The sequence below is a fragment of the Phoenix dactylifera genome, unplaced genomic scaffold (assembly GCF_009389715.1).
Source record: "Phoenix dactylifera cultivar Barhee BC4 unplaced genomic scaffold, palm_55x_up_171113_PBpolish2nd_filt_p 000785F, whole genome shotgun sequence".
Classification (NCBI taxonomy): domain Eukaryota; kingdom Viridiplantae; phylum Streptophyta; class Magnoliopsida; order Arecales; family Arecaceae; genus Phoenix; species Phoenix dactylifera.
In genome coordinates this window covers 68,609-78,352 of record NW_024068154.1, presented here as the reverse complement: position 1 = coordinate 78,352, position 9,744 = coordinate 68,609, and the positions used below count along the sequence as shown (strand labels likewise).

The 9,744-nt window shown below is 39.7% G+C and overlaps 1 pseudogene; it reads left to right on the top strand.

The window, feature by feature from the left end:
* Positions 1-1,572: 1,572 nt before the first annotated feature.
* LOC120107177 lies at positions 1,573-6,413 on the top strand (annotated as a pseudogene).
* Positions 6,414-9,744: the final 3,331 nt, after the last annotated feature.

The window sequence follows — 9,744 nt, the reverse complement described above, 5'->3', positions numbered from 1 at the left end:
AAGAATTGTCTAGGCATGTTCCCATAATTTTTAAGGATTTATTGAAGAATTTTTGAGATGAAGAAAACAGATCAGGGACAGCCGAGACGTCTCCGGGTTGTCTCAGAGACGTCTCTGGCACAAATAGGAAGAACTGGCACGTCGGGAGACGTCCCCGGCACCTGGCGAGGCGTCTCGCAGGGTCGGAGTCGACTCTCTCAGAAGCGGAGTCGACTCTCTCAGTGGCGGCAGAAAGGCTGATTTCAAGTGATACGCGCGAGTCGTCTCCACAGTACGCGGAGTCGTCCCCGCGAGTAAAAAGCAGACTGCCCGAGTCGTCCCCAAGGTAGCGGAGTCGACTCTCTCAGGGTATTCCAGAGGATGTCTTTTTCGGTGATAAGGCAGCGGAGACGTCCCCTGAAAGAGCGGAGTCGACTCTCTCAGAGAATTCCAGAAGACATGTTTTTCGGAGATATAACGGCGGAGTCGTCTCCAAGGCAGCGGAGTCATCCCCATGCAAAAAGCGCAAACAAGCCGAGACGTCCCCGTAAAGCGCCGAGGCGACCCTCTCAGAAAAATAGAAAAACAAGGATTCAAACCGTTCATCATCGGAGTCGCCCCCGTAAAGCGCCGAGTCGACCCCAAACATCGTCAAAAGTAAAATCTTACAGCCGAGACGTCTCGCGATGAAGCAGAGACGTCTCCGGAGCACCTGGGACGCGACTGACAACTTTTGCAGGTTTGGTTTGAATTTCAAATCTCTTTAACTTTATCTCTAACGGCTATATTTGCTTTTTGGGCTATAAAAGGGAGCTCTTAAGTGCTTTCCAACAACTTCTCACTAACCCAACACAAGATCATTCAAGAGAGAAGAAAGAAAAAGAGGTTCAAGGGAGTTAGTGCATTCAAGTGAAGAAATCAAGTGCCTTCAAGCTTCCCAAGTGATTTCGTGCTCAACTACTCTCTTCCGCTAGGCATTCAAAGCTCACATTCAAGCCAACGCGATCCACATCGGAAGAACCACCATTTTCCATGCTTCCAACGGCTAAAAGGGTTCTTCCGGGTTTCATTGTTTATCATTGTTATATTTGCTTATTTAGAGCTTTCAAATCTTTTGTAAAACTCTTTCAATATTGTGCTTGTTCCAGTCAAGGGACTTGGAACAAGGGAAAGGCGTCCCAAGCCTAGGGAAAATTGGGGGTTTTAGGGTTCGTTGTTAGCCCGGTGTAAAACAACGAGTTGGGTAGTGCACTCGCAAAACTACCGAACTGTAATCTTGGATTATAGTGGAAATTTCCAAAGGTGCTTTGGGGAGTGGATGTAGGAGTAGTGGAAGCTCCGAACCACTATAAAACCTTGTGTTTGCGATTGACTGTTCTCATCTCTCTATCTTTACTTTAGTTCATACATTTGCGTGCTTTATTTTTAATTAGTCAAAAAGTTTTAAAACACCCAATTCACCCCCCTCTTGGGTGACCATCTCTGGGCAACAAGTGGTATCAAAGCGGGTGCTCTGTATATTTCTTGAAGACCTAACCGTCTTAGCTAAAGATCTAGATGGCAACACCCTTCAACAATGTTCCTGCTGAGGGGCAGGCAACTAATAGACCTCCACTCTTCAATGGGACAAATTATACCTATTGGAAGACTAGGATGAGGATCTTTATTCAAGCACAAGATTATGCCTTGTGGAGGGTTATAGTTAAGGGACCACAAGAACCATCACACATGGTGAATGGCATTCAAGTTCCCAAACCTGAGGAGGATTGGGATGAGAATGATAATAGGATGGTTCAACTCAACTCTAGAGCCATGAACTCATTATTTTGTGCTCTAGATGTGAATGAGTTCAATAGAGTTTCAACCTGTACTTCCGCCAAGGAAATATGGGATAGACTTGAAGTTACCCACGAGGGTACAAATCAAGTCAAAGAATCTAAAGTGAACATTCTAGTTCACAAATATGAGCTATTTAAGATGGAACCTAATGAAACCATCACATGCATGTTTACACGCTTCACCGATATAATTAATGGTCTAAAGAGTTTGGGTAAATCTTATACTAATCCGGAACTTGTGAGTAAAATTCTCAGGTCTTTGCCGAAAGCATGGGAAGCAAAGGTCACGGCGATCGTAGAAGCCAAAGACCTCAACACTTTGGGACTAGAACAACTATTGGGCTCATTGATGACGCATGAGCTCACAATGAAGCAACATGAAGAAGAGTTGCCAAAGAAAAGGACAATCGCACTCAAGGCCACTTCGAGTGTGTGTGAAGAAGAAAGTAGTGAGAGCGAAGAAGAAAGCGAAGATGAGGATTTGGGTTTGATAGTGAGGAAGTTTAAGAAATTCATGAGAAGAAAGAAACCCTTCCCAAGGAAAAAGTTTGGAGGGAGAAATGATTGGGAAAAAGAAAAAGAAAAAGAAAGAGACCCAATCATATGCTATGATTGCAAGAGACCGGGACACATTCGTTCCGAATGCCCTCAACAAAAGAAGTACTTTGGGAAGAAGAAGAAGAAGGCATTAAAGGCAACTTGGGACGATAGTGACACATCCTCCTCCGAGGAAGAGAAGGAAGAGACCGCCAATTTGTGCTTCATGGCGTTCGAAGATGACGAGGTATGTCAAAACTCAACTATAAATTTTACTTTAGAAGAATTGTATGAAGCTTTTCAAGAACTTATGAGTGACTGTAGTATGTTAGGAGCAAAGAATAAAGAATTAAAAGCCTCCAATCTAAAACTAAAGGATGATATTAAAAATCTATTGATTGAGAAAGAGAGCGTTGAAAATGTTAACACCATTGATCTAGAAAATAAAAATTCAAAACTTAGCATTGAAAATAAAACGGCAAAAACACTAATTAAGAAATTAAATCTAAAAGTAAAATTCCTACTCGATAATAATACCTCACTTGCACAACATGTTGAATCCCTTAAAAAGGATAAGGAAGAACTAGTTAAAGAAAATTTGAATCTTAAGAATGAGGTACATAAGTACAAACCAATTGTTGAAAAATTTACACAAAGCTCTGAAAAATTAAGTCTTATTCTTTCAAATCAAAGAGCTGTTTTTAATAAAGCCGGATTAGGATATAAAACTAACAAGCAACAAAAGTATCTAAAGAATTTCTTTGTGAAAGCAAAAGATGTCAAAACTGAAAAACCTACATGCTTTCATTGTGGAAAAAGTGGACATAAAGCTTACTCTTGTATTCAAAGAAAGATCCAAACAAACAAGAGTACATTTGTAAAAGCTAAAAACATAACTAAAGTATGGGTGCCTAAGGGAACCAACTACACTAACCACGAAGGACCCAAGAAAACTTGGGTACCTAAGAGCTTCACATGATCATTTTGCAGGTATGCCTTGCAGCCGAGAATAAAAAGAGAATGTGGTATCTTGATAGTGGTTGCTCAAGGCATATGACCGGTGACAAGAGTCTCTTCGTCCCCTTGAAATCAAAAGAAGGAGGACTAGTCACATTTGGAGACAATGCAAAAGGTCAAATCATTGGTGTTGGTAAAATCTCCATATCACCCTCCTCATTTATTGACAATGTATTGTTAGTTAATGGACTAAAACATAATTTATTAAGTATAAGTCAATTTTGTGACAAGGATTTTAAAGTGTCATTTGAATCTTCACTATGCATAATTAGTAGTCCAGTTGACAATGAGATCATACTTACGGGACATAGGCATGGAAATATTTACATGGTAGATCTTGATGATCTCACCATGAAGGATGGCCAATGTCTTGTAGCCATGGATCCCAAAGCTAATGAGACTAGTTGGTTATGGCATCGTAGGTTAGGGCATGCTAGCATGGATTTAATTTCTAAATTGATTACAAAAGATCTAGTCAAAGGACTACCAAAAATAGACTTTGAAAAGAACAAAATTTGTGCTGCATGCCAATTAGGGAAACAAACAAGAAGTTCTTTCAAGTCTAAGAACATAGTCTCAACATCAAAACCCCTAGAACTAATTCACATGGATTTGTTTGGACCCACTAGAACTGCTAGTCTAGGGGGTAAGTAATTTGGTCTTGTAATTGTTGATGATTTTTCACGTTTTACATGGGTTTCATTTCTTGCACATAAAGATGAGTCCTTTCCAGCTTTTATCAAGTTTCATAATAGAGTTTCAAATGAACTCAATCTTAAACTAAAAGCAATTAGGAGTGATCATGGTACCGAGTTTGAAAATCAGTACTTTGAAAAGTTTTGTGACGAAAATGGTATCAATCACAATTTCTCGGCACCTAGGACACCCCAACAAAATGGGGTGGTAGAAAGGAAGAATCGCACACTAGTAGATATGGCTCGTACCATGTTGTGCGAATCGGATCTACCAAAGTACTTTTGGGCTGAAGCAATAAATACTTCATGTCATATTTTAAACCGTGCTTTAGTCAGATCCATCTTAAAGAAAACACCTTATGAGTTGATAAAAAGTAAGAAACCAAACATAAGCTATTTTCATGTTTTCGGTTTTCGATGCTTTATTTTAAACAATGGAAAGGATAATCTAAGCAAATTTAGTGCTAAATCAGATGAGGGGATCTTCTTAGGTTATTCCTCATCTAGTAGAGCATACAGGGTCTTCAACAAGAGAACTCTCGTTGTTGAAGAATCCATTCATGTTGTTTTTGATGAAACTAATGGAGATTCTTCTAAAAAAGAAGAAGATAGTGATGCAGGTATACTTGAAGACAGAATGAAGGAATTCTCCATACAAGACAAGCAACTTGAAGATGAAGTCAAAAAAGATACAATTCAGCAAGATGAAGAAGATCAACCCCAAGCAAGAAATCAAGATCTTCCTAAGGAATGGAGGTATGCACATGGTCATTCAAGGGATCTAATCCTTGGTGATCCTTCGCAAGGGGTAAGGACAAGATCCTCTCTAAGAAATACTAGTAATTATCTTGCTTTCGTTTCACAAATAGAGCCTAAATCACTAGAAGAAGCCGAAAAAGATGATAATTGGATGAATGCTATGCAAGAGGAATTAAACCAATTTGAAAGAAATGAAGTTTGGACTCTAATGAAAAGACCCCCTAATGTTTCAATTATAGGCACCAAATGGGTATATAGAAATAAACTAGATGAAGATGGAATAGTAATAAGAAACAAAGCTAAGCTAGTGGCCAAAGGATATAATCAGGAGGAAGGAATAGATTTTGATGAAACTTTTGCTCCTGTTGCTAGGTTAGAGGCTATTAGACTACTTTTGGCATATGCATGCTTCATGGATTTTAAACTCTATCAAATAGATGTAAAAAGTGCATTTTTAAATGGTTATATAATGGAGGAAGTTTATGTAGGACAACCTCCAGGCTTTGAAAACCACTTACATCCAGATTACGTTTATAAATTGCATAAAGCATTGTATGGACTTAAGCAAGCCCCTAGAGCATGGTATGAAAGATTAAGTAATTTCCTAATTGAAAATAAATTTAAGAGAGGAAATGTAGACAAAATCCTCTTCATTAAAAGAAAAGGAAATGACTTATTGCTTGTACAAATTTATGTGGATGATATAATTTTTGGTGCTACTAATGATAGCCTTTGTCAAGAGTTTGCCAAGCTTATGCAGGGAGAATTTGAAATGAGCATGATGGGTGAGCTTAACTTCTTCCTTGGGCTACAAATAAAACAATCAGAGGAAGGCATCTTCATCAGTCAGTCCAAATATATCAAGGAAATGTTGGAAAAATTCAAGATGAAGGATGCAAAGGAAATCAGCACACCCATGGGCTCAAGTTGCAAGCTTGACAAAGATGAAAAAGGTAAAAGTATAGACTGCAAATTGTACAGAGGTATGATAGGCTCTTTACTTTACCTTACTGCTAGTAGACCAGATATATTATTCAGTGTTTGTATGTGTGCTAGATACCAAGCATGTCCTAAGGAATCACACCTGCAAGCTGTTAAAAGAATTTTTAGATATCTAGTAGGGACATCTAATGTAGGCTTATGGTATTCTAAACAATCTGACATAAATTTAATTGCTTATTCCGATGCTGATTTTGCCGGGTGCAAACTCGACAGAAAAAGCACAAGTGGCACATGTCAATTCTTGGGTGCTAATTTGGTTTCTTGGTTTAGCAAGAAACAAAATTCAGTTGCCTTGTCCACAGCTGAGGCTGAGTACATTGCAGCTGGAAGCTGTTGTGCCCAAGTTCTTTGGATTAAGCAACAACTTGAAGACTTCGGTATCAAAATGGATAATATACCAATTAAATGTGATAATACAAGTGCAATTAATTTAACAAAAAATCCTGTCCAACACTCTAAATCAAAGCACATAGAGATTAGGCATCACTTTATTAGGGATCATGTGCTGAAAAATGATGTGATGATTGAATATGTATGTACTGAAAATCAATTGGCCGATATCTTTACAAAGCTCCTTTGTAAAGATAGGTTCAACTTCTTAAGGAATGCTTTGAGCTTGTATGATCCTAGCAAATAAATTCAACTTGTATTGCAATGCTTGGCTACTCAAACTAGTAATCCACCTCAAGGTCCATAAGTGAAAGCATGAATCCATCTAAGCTAAATGACGAACTGTTTGACTTTTCGGAGGATGGTTACCCTCCCTTGGACTCTTCATGGAGATATTTTCAGAGCTTATTTCATAGGTATTCGAAATTTGGTCAAACATTCCTCATTTCAATATTAATTATTCAAAAATTATTATCAAACTTTTATAGGATGTATTATTAAGGGGGAGGATCACAAACAAACTCACTCTGTATTCACCAAAAGAAATCATGTTGATTAATGTGGTTAAATAAAATAAATTGGGAAAAGGTTACAAATCAGTCTGAAATTTTTCAGTGCCGGAGACGTCTCTGGCAAATCGCAGAGACGTCCCCCCGGCGAGACGTCTCGCATCAGTCGCGGAGACGTCTCGGGGACCGAACGAGGATTTTTAAAATAGGTCGAAACAGCTCGAGCCGACCCGAGCTATCCCTTTCATCCCCGACAAAAACAAAAACCCTAGCCTCCATTTGCTCTCCACCACAAACCCTAGCCTCCATTTGCTCTCCATCACAAACCCTAGCATCCATGGCACCTAAGAGGGCTAGACGAACCGGTGGAAGGCGTCCTAGGGTAGCGGCCGACGGTGAGGAACGGAGGGAAGAGCCTTCCGCGTCGTCTCCTCCGGTTGCTCCGCCAACCGCGACCATTTCCTGTGCGAATCGCACAGTAACCACTGGGAGGTACATAGATTTTCATTTTTTAGATAGTGAGGGGTTCTCTATTGGAGAGAGACTCCATGCCCAAGGGTGGGAATACCTTTGTACCCTCAATACATCGACCTACCCCGGCCTAGTTAGAGAAATATTTAGTAATATGGCCTTAGGGGACTTAGGGTACACTGCATATGTCCGGGGGACGTTGGTAGAGATTAATGAAGATGTCCTATCTAGCGTTTTGCAAATCCCTAAGGACGGTGAGGCTCCTACCTCACATCCCCAAAGGGAAATAGCCCTAAACTTGCTTTTAGGACGAGAGGACTGCGGCCCTCTTGATGTAGTGAACTCACAAGACCTAAATGCCGAGATGAGACTACTTTTGAGTATTGTCAACCGGGTCTTGTTTCCAAAAACCGGTCGCTTCGATTTTGTTTCGGAGCGAGACCTAGTTATCATGCACCACATCCTACTAGGGATACCCCTAAACCTCCCTAGACTTATGTTGAACTACATTGCCGTATGTCATAGATATTCTAGGTTTAGCATACCCTATGGGATGATCTTTACCCTAGTATTCAAACATTTTAAGGTTCACATTCCAGAAAATGAACCTGCAAAACCCTTGAGAAACACCGACTATTATAATGAGAGCACAATGCGTAGAATGGAGTTTCACAAGGTAGATGGGTCATGGGTTAAGGTACCAAAAAGAAAAGCTCAAACCTTAGACCCTGAGATCCCACATCAGGAGCCTGACCACCACTCTCCTCCACTCAGCCACATGGACTTCCCTGATATACCCTCCAGCTCAGCTGGACCTTCCACCTCTATGCCACCTCCTCCTACAGTCACTGGGCCCTTCTCCCTATCAGAAGACCAGATGCGCACTTTAGCATCTGTGATATGCCAGCAAATGAGGGAGGAAATGAGATCGATGATCTCTACTGAGTTGGCCCCCATCAGAGCCTCACATGAAGGGGTTCTACAAGAGTTGAAGGAAATCAGAACTCAGATAGAAGCTACAGCGCAAGAATTAGTTGGTGTGAATGCCACCCAAACCTTCAGATCAATTGAGCTACAAGACAGCTTGAGGACCATTTCAAATAGCCTTCAAGAGTTGACAAGCCCTGGAGGCAATGTGGGCACTGTGGTTGCCCAACTTAGAGGAAGAATTGAAAGGGCAAGCATTGAATTTGAAGCACTAGTGGCAGCCTTCCATCAGTCCCAGGGAGAACAGTTCAGAACACTGCTAGATTCCATTAATGCATTTATAGATGCAGCTGCTAGGATTTATGAGCAACGTCGCCGATGAGGGACACCTTGTAGACATTTAGGGTTCTTCTTTTTGTAAACCCTAGGCTCATTTTGAAACACTTTTTGTATTAGAAATCAATACTTGTAATGATTTCCTCTTTTAACTTTGTAATGACTTCAAAGGTTTACGATGATACATGAATGACATACAATTTCTTTTGAAACCTTGTGTACATTGCTAACTCTGTGTATGTGATTCTGTGATTGTGTATGTGTTTCTGTGATGTGCCATAAAAATCTTATCACATACCTTAAGTGTTCAAATTTGACACAATTTATCAATGCATATAAAACAGGGGGAGCACAATTACTTTTACAAAAGTCTGAAATGAATTATTTTTACAGGGGGAGCACAACCTGAATATCAAAGGGGGAGTGAAATGAATTCTGAATTCATTAATAAAACAATAGATAGTGGGAGCATAACTTGAATATTTTTGAGTGATTCATTGTAATATGCTGAATTCTCCTAGGAATTGTGTTTTAAGTACCTACGTATAATTTGTCCCCTTCATTGTTGATGACAAAAAGGGGGAGTAGATATATAGAACTTATATATGGAGTAGAACCAATAGGGAATGCAAAATTGAAGAATATTGGCTTTAAGATAATTGTCCTTCTGAAAAGAAAGGGGGAGTCAAAAAGAACTTAGCTTTCAATTATCTTTAGCATCAATATCTCATTTTAACTTGATTCAAATTCAGTTGATATGCTAAAATTGCTTAAGAGCTATTAAGATCAATCTTATGCATAAGGATAGAACTGAAAATTGACTATTTTGAATTATGCACACTGTATCTAGCTCTAATCAAAACATTATACTTGTACATCTGATCAAATACTGTGTATATGTTTAAATTTCGAATTTTGCATATACTCAGTGTTTTGTCATCATCAAAAAGGGGGAGATTGTTGACCCCCTAATGGATTTTGATGAATACAAAACACTAGAGTATAATTCCATTTATCTTAACAATTTAATTGAGGATTTCATGTGTTTTATTAAAAATATTGTTAAGAATTGTCTAGGCATGTTCCCATAATTTTTAAGGATTTATTGAAAAATTTTTGAGATGAAGAAAACAGATCAGGGACAGCCGAGACGTCTCCGGGTTGTCTCAGAGACGTCTCTGGCACAAACAGGAAGAACTGGCACGTCGGGAGACGTCCCCGGCACCTGGCGAGGCGTCTCGCAGGGTCGGAGTCGACTCTCTCAGAAGCGGAGTCGACTCTCTC